A 26,981-nucleotide genomic window follows, 5' to 3' on the forward strand; every position below is an offset into this window, starting at 1 on the left:
AAGCCTGTTCAAGTATACTTATTGTTTGCACTCAACAAAATTGTATGTCTTTTTGCTAACCTGTATTGTTGTTTTCTTCCCAGTCCCGGAGTACTGTGTTTAACCAGGGGGGAGTGCAGCGCCCCAGAGTCCTGGTCGTTGCAGTACTGTGGCTCCGCCACTATGGGGAGCCATGGTGCGTCCGATGGCACTGAAGGAGTTCATCTGATCAGGTATCACAGACACCAATATGTTTCACAGCAGGGCCTCCGGGGGGAGCTAAGGGTTCTATTCATTAGGCCACTCCCCACCATAGTGGGTAAACTGGGGGTCAGGCAGGAAGTTAGATCAGAAAGCTGACTGGATGGGATGAAGCAACACTCAGTGGCAGAGGGTGTTGAGGAAGAGACAGTAGGGTCTCTGCCAGGGGTGGGATCCTGGCAGAGGCTTGGCATTGGAAAGAACGTAACGGGACCGTGCCTGCTCAGAATAGCGGCGGTGCCCTAAGAAAGGACTAGAAGCGAGATAGATTGTGCTGAGTGAGAAACGAGATCAAGCAATAGGAGAATTCCAGTAGGGGTCGTGCTGTAAGACCGGAGCAACACCCTACTGAGGCGCATTACCGGTGGCCGGAACGCCGAGGGAGTATTATAACATTCAGCTTCAAGCAATACTCTAAACAGCGGCAGGACAGTCAGTTTAAGGCGGGCTGTCTAACACATATCACCTATGAAGTCTTGGGAGGCAATTGCGGGAGAGGGGCGTCTCTAGGGTCCCGGAAGAACTCCAGGCCTACCCGACAAACGGGTGCCGTTCTAACCGTAACATCAGGGAGGGACGGACGATTAGAAGAACATCATTTAATCGAGTTGTGAGGGAACTTAAGAAACAGACACAACAGTTGTGGGGTACTTTCCGTAAGCACAGCAGGGGAGGACTACAACACAAAGCGCTAAGAAGGAAGGCACCGATTTCCACCTGTGAAGAGAACTCTGGAAGTGCCATTGGACCGGCCGGACTTGCGCAGCCTGGTGAACCGTATTCTGGACTGAGGACTCAGAGATCTCCAGTAAAGAGGTAAAGAGACTGCAACCTGGTGTCCTCGTTATTTACCGCGACCTGCACCCCACAACTGCACCGTTACAACACGACTTATTGCACCGGACGTCCCCCACTGACAGACAGGGCCACGGACCGGGTCTAGCCACCGTGACAACCCCAGAACTGAGACTCAGAGGCCCGGCTCCGGGTACCCCTCGGCCCTGCGGCGGTGTGGGGGCGCTCCATATATTCTTGTATATAGGGGCAGTATTATATATACTATATATAATAGTATTATCAGAGGGCTGAGACCATTGTGGAGGATATAGATCGGGATACTATGCTGAATAAGGCGAGTAATACCCGTGTGTCTAGTGAGGAGCACATCACCTTCACCACTACATACAGCCCTCAGTTCAAAGAGATTACTGACATCATTAGAAAAAGAATCCCTATGCTAAGCCAGGATAAAAAGCTGAACCAAATCCTGGCCAAACCAGTGCGTTATATCGCTAAAAAAGCCCCTAGTCTGAACGACATCTTATCCCCCAGCCTCTTTGTTAGTGAGGACAAAAGGTTAAAAGAGAAAGAAAACTGGCTCAGTACTAAAGGCACATACAAGTGTGGGCACAATATCTGCACCTGCTGTAAATATATGGTGAACAGTAAGGAATTCCACTCATCTGTCACTAAAAAGACATACAAAATTAACCACTACATTAACTGCAACACCTCCAATGTGGTGTATCTGATTAATTGCACCACCTGTGACCAGCAATATGTGGGGTTCCAAGGGGGTCCCCTGAAGGTGAGAATACGGAGGCACCTGTCTGATGCAGTGAATAAAATCACCCATAAGAGCTCTGCTGCATCCAAACACTTCATCCATAAACACAATGGGGACGTCAGCTCATTGGAGGTCCGCGGGATTGAAAGGGTTAAAGCTCCATTTCGAGGGGGAGATCTAAAAAGAAAAATAACCAACAGAGAGATATGGTGGATGTATCAACTTAAGTCCAGAGCCCCCCTAGGCATGAATATCCGGCAGGATCTTATGAATTATTATGAATGATAAGTTATAATTCTTGCATATGTTTGGGGTTTTTTTTGTTTTTTTTTCCCTTTCTCCTGCCTTAAGCATAGCCTTTGTACATGCAAATTTCAGGTTAAACTCACTAATTACCTGTAGGTGTTGCCCTGTTTCTGTTGTCTGCAAGATCAGGGGGTGTAACCTAATGGGCCTAGTCCTATATGGCAGCCCTCTTTCATTTTATTTTTATCACAATGAGTAAGGCGGCAAGACCGTTGAAACGCGTTTGATTTTAATGCACTTTAAGCCTGTGACTGTCACTGGTATGAATCACCCGTTTTTGTGTCTATGGATATGAAGATGGACTTTGGATTTATGTGCTTTTAACAAAAATGGAATAAAAGGTATTTTTTATGGACATCACCCACGCTGGACTTCTGCTTTTCCTCAGTATTATAGTAGTTATATTCTTGTACATAGGAGCAGTATTATAGTAGTTATATTGTTGTACATAGGGAGCAGTATTATAGTAGTTATATTCTTGTACATAGGGGCAGTGTTATAGTAGTTATATTCTTGTATATAGGGGACAGTATTATAGTAGTTCTATTCTTGTACATAGGGAGCAGTATTATAGTAGTTCTATTCTTGTACATAGGGGGCAGTATTATAGTAGTTATATTCTTGTATATAGGGGCAGTATTATATTAGTTATATTCTTGTACATAGGGGACAGTATTATAGTAGTTATATTCTTGTACATAGGGGTAGCATTATAGTAGTTATATTCTTGTACATAGGGGACAGTATTATAGTAGTTATATTCTTGTACATAGGGGTAGCATTATAGTAGTTATATTCCTGTACATAGAAGCAGTATTATAGTAGTTATATTCCTGTACATAGGAGCAGTATTATAGTAGTTATATTCTTGTACATAGGGGGCAGTATTATAGTAGTTATATTCTTGTACATAGGGGCAGTATTATAGTAGTTATATTCCTGTACATAGGAGCAGTATTATAGTAGTTATATTCTTGCACATAGGGAGCAGTATTATAGTAGTTATATTCTTGTACATAGGAGCAGCATTATAGTAGTTATATTCTTGTACATAGGGGGCAGTATTATAGTAGTTATATTCTTGTGCATAGGGGCAGTATTATAGTTATATTCTTGTTTATGGGGGCAGTATTATAGTAGTTATATTCTTGTATATAAGGGAAAGTATTTGAAGCATTATATACTTGTTCATGGTAGGCAAATATTTCTTTTACCATTTCCCCAACAGAATCTAGAAATATTTTCTTATGTAATATCACTCATGACCTCAGTAGTAATTAGTAAGAAAATAAGTTCTATAAAAAGTACTTCTTTATATAGCTTTTTGAAATATGGCAAAAATGTTGCCTGTTTCTTACATCCGCATATCCAAATATCATGATACATATTTACTAGAGTTTTTCTCAAGATTGTATGCCGTTAGGGCAGTTATCAGGAAGCTCTTGCATCTTTTGAAGGGTATGTCCACTCTTACAATGACGATGTTAAAAAGTACATTCTGATAAAACAAAAAATCTATTGTTTTGCATATACAGCTCCATTGCTGACCTGTGTACATTAATGGGTTATTCCCTATAATCAAGGTTTTGAACTATCCACAGTAGCCGGAGGCCCAACTTCTGTGGCCCCTGGCGGTCTTGAACACTGAATTCTGCAGCCCCATGTTAAATGGAGTCTAGGAGTGCTATGATTCTATAAAAACTTTTTGACAGTTAGGGTGATCAATGAATGGAACAGGCTGCCACGAGAGGTGGTGAGTTCTCCTTCAATGGAAGTCTTCAAACAGAGGCTGGACAGACATCTGTCTGGGATGATTTAGTGAATCCTGCTTTGAGCAGGGGGTTACACTTTCATCCTGGAGGCCCCTTCCAACTCTACCATTCTATCATTCTATGGTTCTATGGTCCCCACTACATTGTCAATGCGACATCAGGAGAAATTACAACTTTCGGCTTCCTCAAGCGCTCTCATAAGACAGTAAAGGGAGCCGAGGTAGAGAATGTACACCACTGCTCCATTCAAGGCTGAACTGTAGAGAATCCTTCTGAGAATCCCGGCAGGTCCCAGTAGCTGAAATCCTAGCGATCAGGAACTTATCCCTTATCATATCATACTTCATAAGACATTTTTATTAGTTTAAGATTTCAGTCAAACCCTATAGAGAACCCTAGACTCATTCATTAGCTTCTTATTCTGTCGCTATCATATTGAAAAGTGTCATGGGGGTGTCAATGAATTTAAGTAATGTGTAACATTTTGGTGTCATTTCCATTCTCTCTAAAAATGAGTTTAAGGGAAATTACAGTAGACAAATCAGAAACCACAGGAATAAAATGACAGCCTACCAGGAGCATAAACTGAATTACTCAAAAAAAAACTCAACAGTGAGTAAAAGGTGCTTTGCTCACTCGAAACGTGTCAGTTTCATACAGTTTTTAATTTGTTGTTCATGTACATTGTGACATAATAAAGAAAAATTGCCTTTTATCCCGAGTGCGAGACCACCATTTCCTCATGTAGCCCAATAATTCCCTTTGTCACCAGCTAAAATACAAAAATATGTGGCTCTGTGTATCGCTGCGTTCAGAACCACAGATGCCGAGGAGCCATCATCCAGCCGGTGAGAATGACGAATGGTTACAAGTGTTGTGTATTCAGCTCACACAATAGGTAAATGATTACTCAACGCAGACACTCTGTTCTTTGAACGGTGACGACCCGACTCGTTCTCAGATTATTCTTTCCCTAGGAGATTAGTTTGTACACATCAGTCTGAACGGGCTCATATATCAGTGTATAGTGAGAGTTTGTATATGGAGTATCCTTACTATATTCATCTGGAATGAGGGGTCGAAATACTCTGTATTCCCTGTGTGTTCATCTGCCCCTTAAAGGGAATCTTTCACCAGGCTTTTGTCATCTAATCTGAGAACAGCATAATGTAGGGCTAGATACCCTGATCCCAGTGATGTGTCACTTACTGGGCTGCTTGCTGTAGTTTTTATAAAATCACTGTTTTATCAGCAGGAGATTATCACTAGAGGACTAGTACACCTGCTGCCATGTAGTCCTCCTTATTGATGAGCCCTGTATAACCCAGCCCACACTACTGATTGGCAGCTTTTTGTGTACACTATCCAAAGGCAGAAAGCAGTGGTAGATATGGTCTGCCTTGACTGTGGTCTGTCTCTATAAGGATGGCTCTAAAAGGATAACAGCAGAAATATGCCAGAAAAATAACCCCCTGCTAGAGATGCTTTATTATTCTTACTATGCTTCATTATTGCTATCAATCTGAAAATCGATCTGCTTCATCCTCAGGTATGTCCACTGGCTGTAATATCATCACCATCATCCATCTTTCCTGATCCCCCTCACCCTGTATCCGTCTGCTATTCCTGGTATGTCCAATGGCTGTAATATCATCACCATCATCCATCTTTCCTGATCCCCCTCACCCTGTATCCGTCTGCTATTCCTGGTATGTCCACTGGCTGTAATATCATCACCATCATCCATCTTTCCTGATCCCCCTCACCCTGTATCCGTCTGCTATTCCTGGTATGTCCACTGGCTGTAATATCATCACCATCACCCATCTTTCCTGATCCCCCTCACCCTGTATCCATCTGCTATTCCTGGTATGTCCACTGGTTGCTATTACTGTTTTTTTGTTTTTTTTCTTCCTTCATGTTTTCCCACCATAATTCTTTGATGCTAAGACACAGTTGGCTTTATCTTTCCATTTGGTTCTGACTATTTCTTTTTGCTTTGCTTTTTCCCTTCTGACTTCTAATTAATCCCCTCCTGTGTCTGTGATCAGTCTCCCTGCTGCTCCTCCCTCCTGATCACATCTGACCTATTTCATGTGCACTTAGCCTGTTATAAATTCAGTCGCAGGTCTGTCTTGACCATGGTCTGTCTCTATAAGGATGGCTCTAAAAGGATAACCGCAGAAATATGCCAGAAAAGAGCCAGAAGTGAACAGAAGATACGATTAACCACTGTTAATAAATGTACTAAATTTCTTTCCCTTTCCACCACACTTACTCTCATCATGCTGACATACGCTCTAACAGTTTTGGCTCCATTACTTCTCACTCTCCTTCGCTATCCCCAAACCCCAGCACCCTCTAACCAAGTAATAATCTCTCCTTCCCTCCTGCCTCCCCACCTAACCTCCTCCGCTGACTTGCTCCTCAAACTCAGATCTCTCCTAATAAAACACAAAACAAGCTGCCCACTTTCCTTCTCCCACCTGCTCTGTCTCTCTCTGCTTCTCTTCACTGCTGGCGACATATCTCCCAATCCTGGACCCCCACATCTCATTCCTCCCATTATTGCCCCCTTCTATGGCTTCCAACCCAACATAAACACCCGAAATCTTGCCCACCTCGAATTCGTGCCCTTGACGCCCACCACCTTACTCCATCTTTCTGGATCAATCTGGAATGCCCGCTCCGTTTGCAATAAACTCCCCATGATTCACGACCTCTTTACCTCTCGTAATCTTTCCTTCCTGGGCCTCCCCGAAACATGGCTGACATCCTCTGACATGGCCTCCCCTGCTGCACTGTGTTACGGTGGCCTCCACTTCACCCACACTCCCCTTCCTGGCAACAGACATGGTGGATGAGTGGGCCTTCTCCTTTCTTCCAACTTTACCTTTAACCCAATCCCACCTCTACCCTCCCTTATCCTCCCCTCTTTTGAAGTCCACTCTGTCCGCATCTACTCTCCCTCCATCCTCCAAATGGCCATCATATACCGATCTCTGGGCTCGACCACTGCCTTTATTGACCTATTCTCCACCTGGCTCCTTCACTTGCTGCTCTGCTGCCATCCCACCATCATCATGGGTGACTTCAACATCCCCATTAACACCCACCAGTAAGCAGCCTCAAAACTCCTGTCCCTTACTTCATCTTTTGGACTTACTCAGTGGTCCTCTTCAGCCACCCACACAGACAGACACACATTAGACCTGGTCTTCACCCGTTTCTGCTCCTTATCTAACTTCACCAACTCCTCTCTCCCTCTATCTAACCACCATCTACTCAATTTCTCATCACTGTCCTCCACACCTGTCACCCATGTCCAGCAACATGCACACCCCCGCAGAAACCTCGCACATCTAGACCCTTGCACACTCTCTGACTCTATTCAGCCACTGTCCTCCATAGCTTCACTCCACGACAGACACTGCCACTAGTTTCTACAATGCCACTCTGGCATCAGCCATCGACTCGGTCTCCCCTGTCTTGCATAGCAGAGTGCGACGAATCAATAGACAACCCTGGCACAATAACATCACTAAAAAGCCTTCGGCAAGTATCCAGAATTACAGAACGGCGTTGGAAGAAAACACATTCGCAAGATGATTTTACTGTACTCAAACAAGCAACACTCACATTCAAATCAGCTCTCACCTCTGCTAAACAGGCCTACTTTACATCCCTTGTATCTTCCTTATCCCACAACCCCCAAACAGTTGTTCAACACCTTTAACTCCCTCCTCCGCCCACCACTGCCCACCCCCTGACTTCGCTGTGTCCAGCTACCACCCCATATCTTTGCTCCCATTTGCTTCCAAACTACCTGAGCAGCACGTCCACGCTGAATTTTCCTCTCACCTTGCATCTAACTCTCTCTCTTCGACAACCCACAATCTGGCTTCTGTACCCACCATTCCACTGAGACTGCCCTGACCAAACTTACAAACAACTTGCTTACAGCCAAAGCTAACAGACAATTCTCTATACTGCTCCTACTAGACCGGTTCTCTGCCTTCGATCCAGTTGACCACTGCCTCCTACTACAGATCCTCTCTTCCTTTGGTGTCAAAGACCTCGCCCTATCCTGGATCTCCTCATACCTCACCAACCTCACATTTAGCGTTTCCTACTCCCATACTACCACTTCATCTCGCCTCCTCTCTGTTGGTGTCCCTCAAGGCTCTGTCCTAGGTCCTCTTCTCTTCTCAATCTATACCCTTGGCCTGGGACAACTCATAAAGTCCTATGGATTCCAGTACCATCTATATGCCGATGACACTCAGATCTACCTCTCTGGCCCAGATGTCACCTCTCTGCTCTCCACTATCCCAGAGTGTCTATCGGCCATATGCTCCTTCTCCTCTCGCTTCCATGTGGACAACCGAACTATTCATCTTTCCTCCATCTCGCACACCTTCCCTACCTGATCTATCTATCACAATAAATTAATTCACACTTTCCCCCGTCCCAGTAATCTGCTGCCTCGGAGTAACCCTTGACTCAGCCCTGTAGTTTAAACTGTACATCCAAGCTCTCGCCACCTTCTGTTGCCTCCAACTGAAACATATTTCCAGAATCCGTCCTTTCCTCAACCCTCACTCTACCAAAATGCTTGTGCATGCCCTAATCATCTCCCGCCTCGACTACTGCAACATCCTCTTCTGTGGCCTACCTTCTAACACTCTTGCACCCCTCCAGTCCGTCCTTAACTCTGCTGCCCGACTAATTAATCTCTCTTTGCAAATCGCTTCACTGGCTCCCAATTTCCCAGCGTATCCAGTTTAAACTACTAATACTGACCTACAAAGCCATCCATAACCTTTCTCCTCCATATATTTCCAAACGTATCTCTCAATATCTTCCCTCACGTAATCTCCAGTCCTCCCAAGACCTCCATCTCTCCTTCACGCTTATTCGCTCCTCACCCAATCGCCTCCAAGACTTCTCCCGAATATGCCCCATCATCTGGAATTCTGTGCCCCAACACGTCCGGTTATCCACCACATTTGGCACCTTAAAACGGAACCTTAAAACCCATCTCTTCAAAGAAGCTTACAGCCTGTAATGTCCACACAGCCACCTCAATGTAAGTAATATACACCGCACACTCAGTGAGTATATGATGCAAAAAAGGGAAGTACAATTTATTTGTATAACATTAGACAAAGTAATCAATAATGCAGAGGGCGACCAGAAGAATAAGCTGACGTTTCGACTCTTCCTGAGTCTTTATCAAAATTGGTCGCTTTAAGAATACAAATAGAAGTAATAATGGGAGGATCCGTTGTAGGGATAGAGAAATCCTGTTGGCATGGGGTGGGGGTATAGGTAGCCTTCCCAACGGGCATAGGTCTTTGTGGAGTTTGTGGTCCTAGCAGCGCTCCTGCGCCTAGCTGCATGTGGCACATTTGGCACCTTAAAACGGAACCTTAAAACCCATCTCTTCAAAGAAGCTTACAACCTGTAATGTCCACACAGCCACCTCAACACCATCGGAGCTACCGCAACCCCCGACCTACTGTCTCCTTCCCCACAATCCTGTAGAATGTAAGCTCGCAAGGGCAGGAACCTCTTCCCTCTGTATCAGTCTGTTATTGTTAGTTTGTTTACTGTAAGTGATATTTGTATTTTGATGTAACCTCTTCTCATGTACAGCACCATGGAATTAATGGTGCTATATAAATAATAATAATAATATGTAGCAGATAAAGCAGTGATTTAGCAGCTCAGTAAGTGATACATCACTTAGCCATAAATGTTTTTCATGCATAATTAGAAGATATGGACAGGGAGCCATAGGGAGAGACTAGACTAGTCCTGCAATGCTACCGGCTGGCTTATTCCCTCGTGGCTCTACATGATTGACAGGTCAGTCCCTATGCCAAACATGGGACAACGGCCAATCCCCTGGAGCAGGGGTGAGGAGAAGCTGATCTGGGGCAGCGCCGGACGAGTGTCGTCGGGGGAGAATCCGGACACTTGCATATACATTAGATTGCCTGATCTTGCTTAAATTGTCAGGTAATAAAATGTGTAGGGGCACCTTGGTAAAAGAAGCAAATAATTAATTTTTTTTTTTTTTTTTTTAAATCCATTTTGCACAAACCATGGCCTTCTGAGCAGTGAAGGTTTCTTCATTTTCTCATTCATTACCTATCCACACAAGGAGATGATTGCCAATTCTGGGATAGCGAGCGAAGACCTGCAAATCTCTGCTTTGTGCCCGCAGTGGGCGCCTGTGCCGCCATGACCGATGTGTGGCGCGCTCTGTACTTAGGTTGCATTGTGCATGTTAAAACACAAAAATTGAGCTTGGATTAAGAAGCAAAATGAGCAAAAACCCTGCTGTAACTAAATAATTAACCAGTGGACACCAGTCTGGGGAAGCCTTTAAATGTAATTTCCAGCTCAGGAGAGGGAGGCCACACCCCAGCTTGCACAGAATGCAAAAATAGTCAGGTCGGGTCGGGACCCGGTCGTTTTGTCTGCCCTTAATCACACACTGTCAACTCTGACACATAGTAAGGTTATTAATATTAAACAGCATAGGACCATCCCGATCAGAGTCACCTTGTCGACGGTGGGATGTCTTTTATGCTATTTTTGATCAAAAACAGTATTACTAAGAAAGCTGTGTTATTTAATTGCACTTTTATTTTTCACATATTTAGTTGCAGCAGGGTTTTTGCTCATCTTGCTTCTTGCAGGTTTTGTATGCACTGTGCAGGTTGATGGGGTTCACATACATAATCTAAGCCTCCGCCATGACACGAGATCTGCTCTCCAAGCCTCTCCCAACGCACACAATAATTTGGCGTAATCCTGTTTACATCTCTGGCCTTTCTTATTTTCCCAGTGCTAATTCGGTAACATTATTCCAGTATTGTTATGCTCCGGGCGTCTGGGGTGTCACTTCATGATTGGCGTCATTTTATTACGGTGATTAATGCCGAGGTTGGATCGTTTCAGGAGTTCTTGTTTCAGATAATACCGCACCTGTGCTGTATACAGACCGCCCAAACAGTGCGCTTATCTCCCAGGAAGGACAAAATATTGATTTATGTGATAAGCGATTCATGACTGTGCTTAGTTTATGACGGGAAGAATCACTGAATGCTCCATAAGGAATGTGTCCTATATCCTTGTTTGCTTTGTATATCGCCAGGATGTCCATAAATGGATTTTCTCAGTTTTTGTAAAAGTTCGGATTCCTCCTACTCACTCCCATGCTTTACACTGCAGCTCTGCTTGTTCCGTTTAACCGCTACGTTAGCCAAGTTTATCAGGATGTCTGTGCAGGGAGCGATTTAATGGTGGTGTAGATATGATGTGTGATGGTAGCTGCCCAGCCCAGCACATGGGTGCACATAACAGGAGCTGTGCTGACACCATAGTAATGTCTAGTCCTGTGCAGCATGTGATGTCACTGGGAATGGGTTCATGCATTGTATTATGGAGGGCAGCGTCCTGGCCATGGCCCTGTGCACTTCCCTATTAGGCTGATCTGCTGATGAGATTAAAGTTGAGGTTGGCTAAGGCTACTTTCACATTAGCGTCGTGCACTGCATGTTGCAGCGCACCGACGCATACTGTGCAAGCGCCGCACAACGGGGGCAGAGGATGCTGTTATTCAACGCATCCGCTGCCCCATTGTGAGCTCCGGTGAGGAGGGGGCGGAGTTGCGGCCGCGCATGCGCGGTCGGAAAAGACGGGAACGACGCACCAAAAAACGTTACAAGCAACGTTTTTTGGTGGCGAAGGTCCGACGCAACACGACGCAATTCGTCGCACTGCGTCGCTAATGCAAGTCAATGGAGAAAAAACGCATCCTGCAAGCACCTTTGCAGGATGCGTTTTTTCTCCAAAACGACGCATAGCAACGTGCAGTGCACGACGCTAGTGTGAAAGAGGCCTTAGGAAAACCATAAGTGACTCGCTGCACCCTTTAAACTTGCTCTGTTCAGCTTCACTCAACCATATGCAAATCAGTGACTACAATTCTCTAGGGTGTTTTCTTGGAAGTCGGGGTTGGGCAAAACTACAAGTTTCATTCTGATCGGTTGATCATTCAGCATAAGTTTCAATTTCATTCTGATGTCGGCTCTGCAGCATGATCTCCTCTGATCAATGTCCTGCAGCCCTGAGACTGCCGGGTCTTTGTTCTGTAAACCGGGGCACTGCACAGTATCAATTCTGTGTATATATACATACGCTGCACAGTACCACTCCTCCTGTCCTGTATATATACACTGCACAGTATCAATTCTGTATGCTTTGATCTATTTGTCTCCATGCCCTGCTGACATGCTAGACAACAGGACAATGAGAATCTACTGTATAATGCCATAACAAAGCTCAGGAGCTGCATGAGAGATACCACACATTCTTCTGTTTAATCTGTAGTGTAATTATCTGTATCTGCCCTTATCCCAAATATATACACTGCACAGTACCACTCCTCCTGTCCTGTATATATACACTGCACAGTACCACTCCTCCTGTCCTGTATATATACACTGCACAGTACCACTCCTCCTGTCCTGTATATATACACTGCACAGTACCACTCCTCCTGTCCTGTATACAGTTAGGTCCATATATATTTGGACAGAGACGACATTTTTCTAATTTTGGTTATAGACATTACCACAATGAATTTTAAGCAAAACAATTCAGATGCAGTTGAAGTTCAGACTTTCAGCTTTCATTTGAGGGTATCCACATTAAAATTGGATGAAGGGTTTAGGAGTTTCAGCTCCTTAACAAGTGCCACCCTGTTTTTAAAGGGACCAAAAGTAATTGGACAATTGACTCCAAGGCTATTTCATGGACAGGTGTGGGCAATCCCTTTGTTATGTCATTCTCAATTAAGCAGATAAAAGGCCTGGAGTTGATTTGAGGTGTGGTGCTTGCATTTGGAAGGTTTTGCTGTGAAGTAAACATGCGGTCAAAGGAGCTCTCCATGCAGGTGAAACAAGCCATCCTTAAGCTGCGAAAACAGAAAAAAAAATCATCCGAGAAATTGCTACAATATTAGGAGTGGCAAAATCTACAGTTTGGTACATCCTGAGAAAGAAAGAAAGAAAGCACTGGTGAACTCATCAATGCAAAAAGACCTGGGCGCCCACGGAAGACAACAGTAGTGGGTGATCGCAGAATAATCTCCATGGTGAAGAGAAACCCCTTCACAACAGCCAACCAAGTGAACAACACTCTCCAGGAGGTAGGCGTATCAATATCCAAATCTACTATAAGGCCGGGGTCACACATGCGAGAAACACGTCCGTGTCTCGCATGTGAAACCCAAGCTCTGGCGCCGGCACTTGGGAGCGGAGCGTGCAGATCCATGTGTTCCTATGCGGCCGCACGCTCCGCTCCACAGTGCCGGCGCCACAGCTTGGGTTTCACATGCGAGACACGGACGAGTTTCTCGCATGTGTGACCCCGGCCTTAAGAGAAGACTGCATGAAAGTAAATACAGAGGGTTCACTGCACGGTGCAAGCCACTCATAAGCATCAAGAATAAAAAGGCTAGACTGGACTTTGCTAAAAAAAACAACTAAAAAAGCCAGCACAGTTCTGGAAGAACCTTCTTTGGACAGATGAAACCAAGATCAACCTCTACCAGAATGATGGAAAGAGAAAAGTATGGCGAAGGCGTGGTACAGCTCATGATCCAAAGCATACCACATCATCTGTAAAACACTGCGGAGGCAGTGTGATGGCTTGGGCATGTATGGCTGCCGGTGGTACTGGGTCACTAGTGTTTATTGATGATGTGACACAGGACAGAAGCAGCAGAATGAATTCTGAGGTATTCAGACCCACACTGTGTGCTCAGATCCAGCCAAATGCAACCAAACTGATTGGTCGTCGTTTCATACTACAGATTGATAATGACCCAAAACATAAAGCCAAAGCAACCCAGGAGTTTATTAAAGCAAAGAAGTGGAATATTCTTGAATGGCCAAGTCAGTCACCTGATCTCAACCCAACTGAGCAGCATTTTACTTGTTAAAGACTAAACTTCAGACAGTAAGGCCCACAAACAAACAGCAACTGAAAACCACCGCAGTGAAGGCCTGGCAGAGCATCAGAAAGGAGGAAACACAGCGTCTGGTGATGTCCATGAGTTCAAGACTTCAGGCAGCCATTGCAAACAAAGGGTTTTCAACCAAGTACTAGAAATGAACATTTTATTTAAAATCATTGAATCTGTCCAATTACTTTTGGTCCCTTTAAAAACAGGGAGGCACATGTTAAGGAGCTGAAACTCCTAAACCCTTCATCCAATTTTAATGTGGATACCCCCAAATGAAAGCTGAAAGTCTGAACTTCAACTGCATCGGAATTGTTTTGTTTAAAATTCATTGTGGTAATGTCTATGACCAAAATTAGAAAAATGTTGTCTGTGTCCAAATATATATGGACCTAACTGTATATACACTGCACAGTACCACTCCTCCTGTCCTGTATATATACACTGCACAGCACCACTCCTCCTGTCCTGTATATATATATACACTGCACAGCACCACTCCTCCCGTCCTGTATATATACACTGCACAGCACCACTCCTCCCGTCCTGTATATATACGCTGCACAGCACCACTCCTCCTGTCCTGTATATATACACTGCACAGTACCACTCCTCCTGTCCTGTATACTGGGTGTAATTCTCAGTATCTGTATTATCCTGTATATATACACTGCACAGTACCACTTCTCCTGTCCTGTATACTGGGTGTAATTCTCAGTATCTGTATTATTCTGTATATATACACTGCACAGTACCACTTCTCCTGTCCTGTATACTGGGTGTAATTCTCAGTATCTGTATTATCCTGTATATATACACTGCACAGTACCACTTCTCCTGTCCTGTATACTGGGTGTAATTCTCAGTATCTGTATTATTCTGTATATATAAACTGCACAGTACCACTTCTCCTGTCCCGTATACTGGGTGTAATTCTCAGTATCTGTATTATCCTGTATATATACACTGCACAGTACCACTTCTCCTGGCCTGTATACTGGGTGTAATTCTCAGTATCTGTATTATCCTGTATATACAGGTCCTTCTCAAAAAATTAGCATATAGTGTTAAATTTCATTATTTACCATAATGTAATGATTACAATTAAACTTTCATATATTATAGATTCATTATCCACCAACTGAAATTTGTCAGGTCTTTTATTGTTTTAATACTGATGATTTTGGCCTACAACTCCTGATAACCCAAAAAACCTGTCTCAATAAATTAGCATATCAAGAAAAGGTTCTCTAAACGACCTATTTCCCTAATCTTCTGAATCAACTAATTAACTCTAAACACATGCAAAAGATACCTGAGGCTTTTAAAAACTCCCTGCCTGGTTCATTACTCAAAACCCCCATCATGGGTAAGACTAGCGACCTGACAGATGTCAAGAAGGCCATCATTGACACCCTCAAGCAAGAGGGTAAGACCCAGAAAGAAATTTCTCAACAAATAGGCTGTTCCCAGAGTGCTGTATCAAGGCACCTCAATGGTAAGTCTGTTGGAAGGAAACAATGTGGCAGAAAACGCTGTACAACGAGAAGAGGTGACCGGACCCTGAGGAAGATTGTGGAGAAGGACCGATTCCAGACCTTGGGGAACCTGAGGAAGCAGTGGACTGAGTCTGGTGTGGAAACATCCAGAGCCACCGTGCACAGGCGTGTGCAGGAAATGGGCTACAGGTGCCGCATTCCCCAGGTAAAGCCACTTTTGAACCATAAACAGCGGCAGAAGCTGTTGCTAAGTGGTCCCAAGTACTTTTTTCTGATGAAAGCAAATTTTGCATGTCATTCAGAAATCAAGGTGCCAGAGTCTGGAGGAAGACTGGGGAGAAGGAAATGCCAAGATGCCTGAAGTCCAGTGTCAAGTACCCACAGTCAGTGATGGTGTGGGGTGCCATGTCAGCTGCTGGTGTTGGTCCACTGTGTTTCATCAAGGGCAGGGTCAATGCAGCTAGCTATCAGGAGATTTTGGAGCACTTCATGCTTCCATCGGCTGAAATGCTTTATGGAGATGAAGATTTCATTTTTCAGCACGACCTGGCACCTGCTCACAGTGCCAAAACCACTGGTAAATGGTTTACTGACCATGGTATTACTGTGCTCAATTGGCCTGCCAACTCTCCTGACCTGAACCCCATAGAGAATCTGTGGGATATTGTGAAGAGAAAGTTGAGAGACGCAAGACCCAACACTCTGGATGAGCTTAAGGCCGCTATTGAAGCATCCTGGGCCTCCATAACATCTCAGCAGTGTCACAGGCTGATTGCCTCCATGCCACGCCGCATTGAAGCAGTCATTTCTGCCAAAGGATTCCCGACCAAGTATTGAGTGCATAACTGAACATTATTATTTGATGGTTTTTTTGTTTGTTATTAAAAAACACTTTTATTTGATTGGACGGGTGAAATATGCTAATTTATTGAGACAGGTTTTTTGGGTTATCACAGGAGTTGTATGCCAAAATCATCAGTATTAAAACAATAAAAGACCTGACAAATTTCAGTTGGTGGATAATGAATCTATAATATATGAAAGTTTAATTGTAATCATTACATTATGGTAAATAATGAAATTTAACACTATATGCTAATTTTTTGAGAAGGACCTGTATACACTGCACAGTACCACTTCTCCTGTCCTGTATACTGGGTGTAATTCTCAGTATCTGTATTATCCTGTATATATACACTGCACAGTACCACTTCTCCTGTCCTGTATACTGGGTGTAATTCTCAGTATCTGTATTATCCTGTATATATACACTGCACAGTACCACTTCTCCTGTCCTGTATACTGGGTGTAATTCTCAGTATCTGTATTATCCTGTATATATACACTGCACAGTACCACTTCTCCTGTCCTGTATACTGGGTGTAATTCTCAGTACCTGTATTATCCTGTATATATATACACTGCACAGTGCCACTTCTCCTGTCCTGTATACTGGGTGTAATTCTCAGTATCTGTATTATCCTGTATATATACACTGTACAGTACCACTTCTCCTGTCCTGTATACTAGCAGTAATTCTCAGTATCTGTATTATCCTGTATATATACACTGCACAGTACCACTTCTCCTGTCCTGTATACTGGGTGTAATTCTCAGTATCTGTATTATCCTGTATATATACACTGCACAGTACCACTTCTCCTGTCCTGTATACTGGGTGTAATTCTCAGTACCTGTATTATCCTGTATATATATACACTGCACAGTGCCACTTCTCCTGTCCTGTATACTGGGTGTAATTCTCAGTATCTGTATTATCCTGTATATATACACTGTACAGTACCACTTCTCCTGTCCTGTATACTAGCAGTAATTCTCAGTATCTGTATTATCCTGTATATATACACTGCACAGTACCACTTCTCCTGTCCTGTATACTGGGTGTAATTCTCAGTATCTGTATTATTCTGTATATATACACTGCACAGTACCACTTCTCCTGTCCCGTATACTGGGTGTAATTCTCAGTATCTGTATTATCCTGTATATATACACTGCACAGTACCACTTCTCCTGGCCTGTATACTGGGTGTAATTCTCAGTATCTGTATTATCCTGTATATACAGGTCCTTCTCAAAAAATTAGCATATAGTGTTAAATTTCATTATTTACCATAATGTAATGATTACAATTAAACTTTCATATATTATAGATTCATTATCCACCAACTGAAATTTGTCAGGTCTTTTATTGTTTTAATACTGATGATTTTGGCCTACAACTCCTGATAACCCAAAAAACCTGTCTCAATAAATTAGCATATCAAGAAAAGGTTCTCTAAACGACCTATTTCCCTAATCTTCTGAATCAACTAATTAACTCTAAACACATGCAAAAGATACCTGAGGCTTTTAAAAACTCCCTGCCTGGTTCATTACTCAAAACCCCCATCATGGGTAAGACTAGCGACCTGACAGATGTCAAGAAGGCCATCATTGACACCCTCAAGCAAGAGGGTAAGACCCAGAAAGAAATTTCTCAACAAATAGGCTGTTCCCAGAGTGCTGTATCAAGGCACCTCAATGGTAAGTCTGTTGGAAGGAAACAATGTGGCAGAAAACGCTGTACAACGAGAAGAGGTGACCGGACCCTGAGGAAGATTGTGGAGAAGGACCGATTCCAGACCTTGGGGAACCTGAGGAAGCAGTGGACTGAGTCTGGTGTGGAAACATCCAGAGCCACCGTGCACAGGCGTGTGCAGGAAATGGGCTACAGGTGCCGCATTCCCCAGGTAAAGCCACTTTTGAACCATAAACAGCGGCAGAAGCTGTTGCTAAGTGGTCCCAAGTACTTTTTTCTGATGAAAGCAAATTTTGCATGTCATTCAGAAATCAAGGTGCCAGAGTCTGGAGGAAGACTGGGGAGAAGGAAATGCCAAGATGCCTGAAGTCCAGTGTCAAGTACCCACAGTCAGTGATGGTGTGGGGTGCCATGTCAGCTGCTGGTGTTGGTCCACTGTGTTTCATCAAGGGCAGGGTCAATGCAGCTAGCTATCAGGAGATTTTGGAGCACTTCATGCTTCCATCGGCTGAAATGCTTTATGGAGATGAAGATTTCATTTTTCAGCACGACCTGGCACCTGCTCACAGTGCCAAAACCACTGGTAAATGGTTTACTGACCATGGTATTACTGTGCTCAATTGGCCTGCCAACTCTCCTGACCTGAACCCCATAGAGAATCTGTGGGATATTGTGAAGAGAAAGTTGAGAGACGCAAGACCCAACACTCTGGATGAGCTTAAGGCCGCTATTGAAGCATCCTGGGCCTCCATAACATCTCAGCAGTGTCACAGGCTGATTGCCTCCATGCCACGCCGCATTGAAGCAGTCATTTCTGCCAAAGGATTCCCGACCAAGTATTGAGTGCATAACTGAACATTATTATTTGATGGTTTTTTTGTTTGTTATTAAAAAACACTTTTATTTGATTGGACGGGTGAAATATGCTAATTTATTGAGACAGGTTTTTTGGGTTATCACAGGAGTTGTATGCCAAAATCATCAGTATTAAAACAATAAAAGACCTGACAAATTTCAGTTGGTGGATAATGAATCTATAATATATGAAAGTTTAATTGTAATCATTACATTATGGTAAATAATGAAATTTAACACTATATGCTAATTTTTTGAGAAGGACCTGTATACACTGCACAGTACCACTTCTCCTGTCCTGTATACTGGGTGTAATTCTCAGTATCTGTATTATCCTGTATATATACACTGCACAGTACCACTTCTCCTGTCCTGTATACTGGGTGTAATTCTCAGTATCTGTATTATCCTGTATATATACACTGCACAGTACCACTTCTCCTGTCCTGTATACTGGGTGTAATTCTCAGTATCTGTATTATCCTGTATATATACACTGTACAGTACCACTTCTCCTGTCCTGTATACTAGCAGTAATTCTCAGTATCTGTATTATCCTGTATATATACACTGCACAGTACCACTTCTCCTGTCCTGTATACTGGGTGTCATTCTCAGTATCTGTATTATCCTGTATATATACACTGCACAGTACCACTTCTCCTGTCCTGTATACTGGGTGTAATTCTCAGTATCTGTATTATCCTGTATATATACACTGCACAGTACCACTTCTCCTGTCCTGTATACTGGGGGTAGTTCTCAGTATCTGTATTATTCTGTATATATACACTGCACAGTACCACTTCTCCTGTCCTGTACACTGGGTGTAATTCTCAGTACCTGTATTATCCTGTATATATATACACTGCACAGTGCCACTTCTCCTGTCCTGTATACTGGGTGTAATTCTCAGTATCTGTATTATCCTGTATATATACACTGTACAGTACCACTTCTCCTGTCCTGTATACTAGCAGTAATTCTCAGTATCTGTATTATCCTGTATATATACACTGCACAGTACCACTTCTCCTGTCCTGTATACTGGGTGTAATTCTCAGTATCTGTATTATCCTGTATATATACACTGCACAGTACCACTTCTCCTGTCCTGTATACTGGGGGTAGTTCTCAGTATCTGTATTATTCTGTATATATACACTGCACAGTACCACTTCTCCTGTCCTGTACACTGGGTGTAATTCTCAGTACCTGTATTATCCTGTATATATATACACTGCACAGTGCCACTTCTCCTGTCCTGTATACTGGGTGTAATTCTCAGTATCTGTATTATCCTGTATATATACACTGTACAGTACCACTTCTCCTGTCCTGTATACTAGCAGTAATTCTCAGTATCTGTATTATCCTGTATATATACACTGCACAGTACCACTTCTCCTGTCCTGTATACTGGGTGTAATTCTCAGTACCTGTATTATCCTGTATATATATACACTGCACAGTGCCACTTCTCCTGTCCTGTATACTGGGTGTAATTCTCAGTATCTGTATTATCCTGTATATATACACTGTACAGTACCACTTCTCCTGTCCTGTATACTAGCAGTAATTCTCAGTATCTGTATTATCCTGTATATATACACTGCACAGTACCACTTCTCCTGTCCTGTATACTGGGTGTCATTCTCAGTATCTGTATTATCCTGTATATATACACTGCACAGTACCACTTCTCCTGTCCTGTATACTGGGTGTCATTCTCAGTATCTGTATTATCCTGTATATATACACTGCACAGTACCACTTCTCCTGTCCTGTATACTGGGTGTAATTCTCAGTGTCTGTATTATCCTGTATATACACACTGCACAGTACCACTTCTCCTGTCCTGTATACTGGGTGTAATTCTCAGTATCTGTATTATCCTGTATATATACACTGCACAGTACCACTTCTCCTGTCCTATATACTGGGTGTAATTTTCAGTATCTGTATTATCCTGTATATATACACTGCACAGTACCACTTCTCCTGTCTTGTATACTGGGTGTCATTCTCAGTATCTGTATTATCCTGTATATATACACTGCACAGTACCACTTCTCCTGTCCTGTATACTGGGTGTAATTCTCAGTACCTGTATTATCCTGTATATATATATATATACACTGCACAGTGCCACTTCTCCTGTCCTGTATACTGGGTGTAATTCTCAGTATCTGTATTATCCTGTATATATACACTGTACAGTACCACTTCTCCTGTCCTGTATACTAGCAGTAATTCTCAGTATCTGTATTATCCTGTATATATACACTGCACAGTACCACTTCTCCTGTCCTGTATACTGGGTGTCATTCTCAGTACCTGTATTATCCTGTATATATATACACTGCACAGTGCCACTTCTCCTGTCCTGTATACTGGGTGTAATTCTCAGTATCTGTATTATCCTGTATATATATACACTGCACAGTGCCACTTCTCCTGTCCTGTATACTGGGTGCAATTCTCAGTATCTGTATTATCCTGTATATATACACTGCACAGTACCACTTTTCCTGTCCTGTATACTGGGTGTAATTCTCAGTATCTGTATTATCCTGTATATATACACAGCACAGTACCACTTCTCCTGTCCTGTATACTGGGTGTAATTCTCAGTATCTGTATTATTCTGTATGTATACACTGCACAGTACCACTTCTCCTGTCCTGTATACTGGGGGTAATTCTCAGTATCTGTATTATCCTGTATATATACACTGCACAGTACCACTTCTTCTGTCTTGTATACTGGGGGTAATTCTCAGTATCTGTATTATCCCGTATATATATACACTGCACAGTACCACTTCTCCTGTCCTGTATACTGGGTGTAATTCTCAGTATCTGTATTATCCTGTATATATACACAGCACAGTACCACTTCTCCTGTCCTGTATACTGGGGGTAATTCTCAGTATCTGTATTATCCTGTATATATACACTGCACAGTACCACTTCTTCTGTCTTGTATACTGGGGGTAATTCTCAGTATCTGTATTATCCCGTATATATATACACTGCACAGTGCCACTTCTCCTGTCCTGTATACTGGGTGTAATTCTCAGTATCTGTATTATCCTGTATATATACACAGCACAGTACCACTTCTCCTGTCCTGTATACTGGGGGTAATTCTCAGTATCTGTATTATCCTGTATATATACACTGCACAGTACCACTTCTTCTGTCTTGTATACTGGGGGTAATTCTCAGTATCTGTATTATCCCGTATATATATACACTGCACAGTACCACTTTTCCTGTCCTGTATACTGGGTGTAATTCTCAGTATCTGTATTATCCTGTATATATACACAGCACAGTACCACTTCTCCTGTCCTGTATACTGGGGGTAATTCTCAGTATCTGTATTATCCTGTATATATACACTGCACAGTACCACTTCTTCTGTCTTGTATACTGGGGGTAATTCTCAGTATCTGTATTATCCCGTATATATATACACTGCACAGTGCCACTTCTCCTGTCCTGTATACTGGGTGTAATTCTCAGTATCTGTATTATCCTGTATATATACACTGTACAGTACCACTTCTCCTGTCCTGTATACTAGCAGTAATTCTCAGTATCTGTATTATCCTGTATATATACACTGCACAGTACCACTTCTCCTGTCCTGTATACTGGGTGTCATTCTCAGTACCTGTATTATCCTGTATATATATACACTGCACAGTGCCACTTCTCCTGTCCTGTATACTGGGTGTAATTCTCAGTATCTGTATTATCCTGTATATATATACACTGCACAGTGCCACTTCTCCTGTCCTGTATACTGGGTGTAATTCTCAGTATCTGTATTATCCTGTATATATACACTGCACAGTACCACTTCTCCTGTCCTGTATACTGGGTGTAATTCTCAGTATCTGTATTATCCTGTATATACACTGTACAGTACCACTTCTCCTGTCCTGTATACTGGGTGTAATTCTCAGTATCTGTATTATCCTGTATATATACACTGCACAGTACCACTTCTCCTGTCCTGTATACTGGGGGTAATTCTCAGTATCTGTATTATCCTGTATATATATACACTGCACAGTACCACTACTCCTGTCCTGTATACTGGGTGTAATTCTCAGTATCTGTATTATCCTGTATATATACACTGCACAGTACCACTTCTCCTGTCCTGTATACTGGGGGTAATTCTCAGTATCTGTATTATCCTGTATATATACACTGCACAGTACCACTTCTCCTGTCCTGTATACTGGGTGTAATTCTCAGTATCTGTATTATCCTGTATATATACACTGCACAGTACCACTTCTCCTGTCCTGTATACTGGGTGTAATTCTCAGTATCTGTATTATCCTGTATATATACACTGCACAGTACCACTTCTCCTGTCCTGTATACTAGCAGTAATTCTCAGTATCTGTATTATCCTGTATATATATACACTGCACAGTACCACTTCTCCTGTCCTGTATACTGGGTGTAATTCTCAGTATCTGTATTATTCTGTATATATACACTGCACAGTACCACTTCTCCTGTCCTGTATACTGGGGGTAATTCTCAGTATCTGTATTATCCTGTATATATACACTGCACAGTACCACTTCTCCTGTCCTGTATACTGGGGGTAATTCTCAGTATCTGTATTATCCTGTATATATATACACTGCACAGTACCACTACTCCTGTCCTGTATACTGGGTGTAATTCTCAGTATCTGTATTATCCTGTATATATACACTGCACAGTACCACTTCTCCTGTCCTGTATACTGGGGGTAATTCTCAGTATCTGTATTATCCTGTATATATACACTGCACAGTACCACTTCTCCTGTCCCGTATACTGGGTGTAATTCTCAGTACCTGTATTATCCTGTATATATACACTGCACAGTACCACTTCTCCTGTCCTGTATACTGGGGGTAATTCTCAGTACCTATATTATTCTGTATATATACACTGCACAGTACCACTTCTCCTGTCCTATATACTGGGTGTAATTCTCAGTATCTGTATTATCCTGTATATATATACACTGCACAGTACCACTTCTCCTGTCCTGTATACTGGGTGTAATTCTCAGTATCTGTATTCTCTATATATAAACCCACGCCCAGTACCACTTCTCTTGATCTTGCTCTTATGACATGCTGTACAGGACAATACAGAGATTCTCCTGCTGGTATAGCAGCTCTTAAAGGAAGAAAAAAAAAAGTTTTTGGATCCAGAGTATTGGAGCATCCATGAGTGACCTCAGGGTATTGTACACACTCTTTGCTAATGCTTAATGTCCAATGTAGTGAGTGATCTTGAGCAATAACTCTGAAGTGCCCTAAATATTTTGTCATCGATTTACCCCGTGTAGCCCGGAAATTGAACTCCTGTTACTTCCAGTCAATGAGGAGAGGAACGAAGTCTGTATTGCACAATACTGTACATATCCCAGCTACAAGGAAATCTATTTTCTATACTTATTTGTCAAACAGCCAGAGAAAGCGGAATTGGTGGAGACGTGCAGTTGCTGGGGCTCTCTACTAGTAGATACGCTAATTATGTGACGGTTAAAGGGGTCATCTCAGTATTCAGTTGCCTGAATCCAACCAGAGAGAGGAAAAGTGATGCACTACAATCCAATCCGCAATAAAAGAGGTTCTATTCCGAAACACTTTGCAATAAATGGGAAGTTTATCCGCGTGGATTATCCTCTATCAGTTGCAGCACCTGGGATCTACCGCACTCACTTCTTATACTTTTTATGTCCTCACTCCAATCCGAGGTGCAGCCATAATTGGATTATACATCACTCTATACGTAGTTGTGTGAATGCACTTAGAAAAATCATCAAGGTCCGCTGCTGGTAGCGACCTGTACAATTGTCGACCAATGATGTCTCAGTGCTCTTGATGGGAAATAAGTCTGGAGATGCTGCAGGCCATGGCAGCACATATACACTGTGTGCAGAATTATTAGGCAAGTTGTATTTTAGAGGATTATTTTTATTACTGAACAACAACTATGTTCTCAATCAACCCAAAAGACTCATAAATATCATAGCTTAATATTTTTGGAAGTTGGAGTGGGTTTTTTAGATTTGGCTATCTTAGGAGGATATCTGTTTGTGCAGGTAACTATTACTGTGCAGAATTATTAGGCAACTTAATAAAAACCAAATATATTCCCATCTCACTTGTTTATTTTCACCAGGTAAACCAATATAACTGCACAAAATGTAGAAATAAACATTTCTGACATGCAAAAACAAACCCCCAAAATTAGTGACCAATATAGCCACCTTTCTTTATGATGACACTCAACAGCCTTCCATCCATAGATTCTGTCAGTTGCTTTATCTGTTTACGATCAACATTGCGTGTAGCAGCCACCACAGCCTCCCAGACACTGTTCCGAGAGGTGGACTGTTTTCCCTCCCTGTAGATCTCACATTTTATGAGGGACCACAGGTTCTCTAGGGGGTTCAGATCGGGGGAACAAGGGGGCCATGTCATTATTTTTTCTTCTTTGAGACCTTTACTGGCCAGCCATGCTGTGGAGTAGTTGAAGGCATGTGATGGAGCATTGCCCTGCATGAAAATCATGTTTTTCTTGAACGATACCGACTTCTTCCTGTACCACTGCTTGAAGAAGTTGTCTTCCAGAAACTGGCAGTAGGTCTGAGAGTTGAGCTTCACTCCATCCTCAACCAGAAAAGGTCCCACAAGTTCATCTTTGATGATAGCAGCCCATACCAGTACTCCACCCCCACCTTGCTGGCGTCTGAGTCGGAGTGGAGCTCTCTGCCCTTTACTGACCCATCCATCTGGCCCATCAAGAGTCACTCTCATTTCATCAGTCCATAAAACCTTTGAGAAGTCAGTCTTAAGATATTTCTTGGCCCAGTCTTGACGTTTTATATTATGTTTCTTGTTCAAAGGTTGTCGTTTTTCAGCCTTCCTTACCTTGGCCATGTCCCTGAGTATCGCACACCTTGTGCTTTTTGTTACTCCAGTAACGTTGAAGCTCTGAAATATGGCAAAACTGGTGGCAAATGGCATCTTGGCAGCTTCACGCTTGATTTTCCTCAATTCATGGGCAGTTATTTTGCGCCTTTTTTGCCCAACACGCTTCTTGCGACCCTGTTGGCTATTTGCCATGAAACGCTTGATTGTCCGGTGATCACGTTTCAAAAGTTTGGCAATTTCAAGACTGCTGCATCCCTCTGCAAGACACCTCACAATTTTGGACTTTTCAGAGCCCGTCAAATCTCTTGTCTGACCCATTTTGCCAAAGGAAAGGAGGTTGCCTAATAATTAAGCACACCTTATAGAGGGTTTTGATGTCATTAGACAACACCCCTCCTCATTACAGAGATGCACATCACCTGATTTACTTAATTGGTAGTTGGCTCTCAAGCCTGAACAGCCTGGAGTAGGACAACATGTATAAAACGTATCATGTGATCAAAATACAACTTGCCTAATAATTCTGCACACAGTGTAGACCACGCAGTCTGCTCATGATAGCACCAGCAACAAGTCAACTACTGCACCTTCATAGGAGCCATAGACTGACTGCTGCCTCTTGCCATGAAGGCAGAGGACTATAATATCTCTAGAAATTGCTGATCAGTATTAGTCTGACAATGCAGATATATTGTAAACAGGAGCACATTAATCCCCGCACATCATCGTATATTATCTCTGGTGCCATAATAAGCTGAGAATGATGTGGCCTGGCAGTGGGCAGCGCAGGCCACTAGGGCATCATGTGCCCATGTCTCCTGAGGGTGACAGCTGGTGAGTCATTGACTTTCAGCACAATTGTACTCAATACCTAGAAATATCCGACTTCTCTCTTCTTGAGACTTGCTGCATCAAGAGCCATCATTTCATCATCTTTATGCCAGTAACTAGTGACCGCACCTTTCACTTACTGAAAATGGAAGGTAACCGCCCCATCCATCACTTTTATGGTCTCCGTTCACTGCAGAAGTCTGGGGAGTTTTGTTGCAGTCTATTGTCCCCTGTTATCAGCCATTTCAGTTGAGGACGTGTGCGTTCAATCTACTGTTCCCTTTTATCAGCCATTTTACGCTACAAGTCCATTTCCCCTGGTCAGTCATCATTGGCCGATGTAAGGATGCCGCCTAT

General features: G+C 42.9%; 1 long non-coding RNA gene across 1 annotated transcript in view; it reads left to right on the top strand.

Annotated features, from left to right (window-relative positions):
- Positions 1-4,753: 4,753 nt before the first annotated feature.
- The window catches only part of LOC143765970 (uncharacterized), an 80,140-nt gene continuing 57,912 nt past the window's right edge, over positions 4,754-26,981 (top strand). The window contains exon 1 of the long non-coding RNA XR_013213490.1: positions 4,754-4,783. This is a non-coding gene — a long non-coding RNA (uncharacterized LOC143765970). The remainder of the gene's footprint in view (positions 4,784-26,981) is intronic.

The sequence above is a fragment of the Ranitomeya variabilis genome, chromosome 4, assembly GCF_051348905.1.
Source record: "Ranitomeya variabilis isolate aRanVar5 chromosome 4, aRanVar5.hap1, whole genome shotgun sequence".
Taxonomy (NCBI): domain Eukaryota; kingdom Metazoa; phylum Chordata; class Amphibia; order Anura; family Dendrobatidae; genus Ranitomeya; species Ranitomeya variabilis.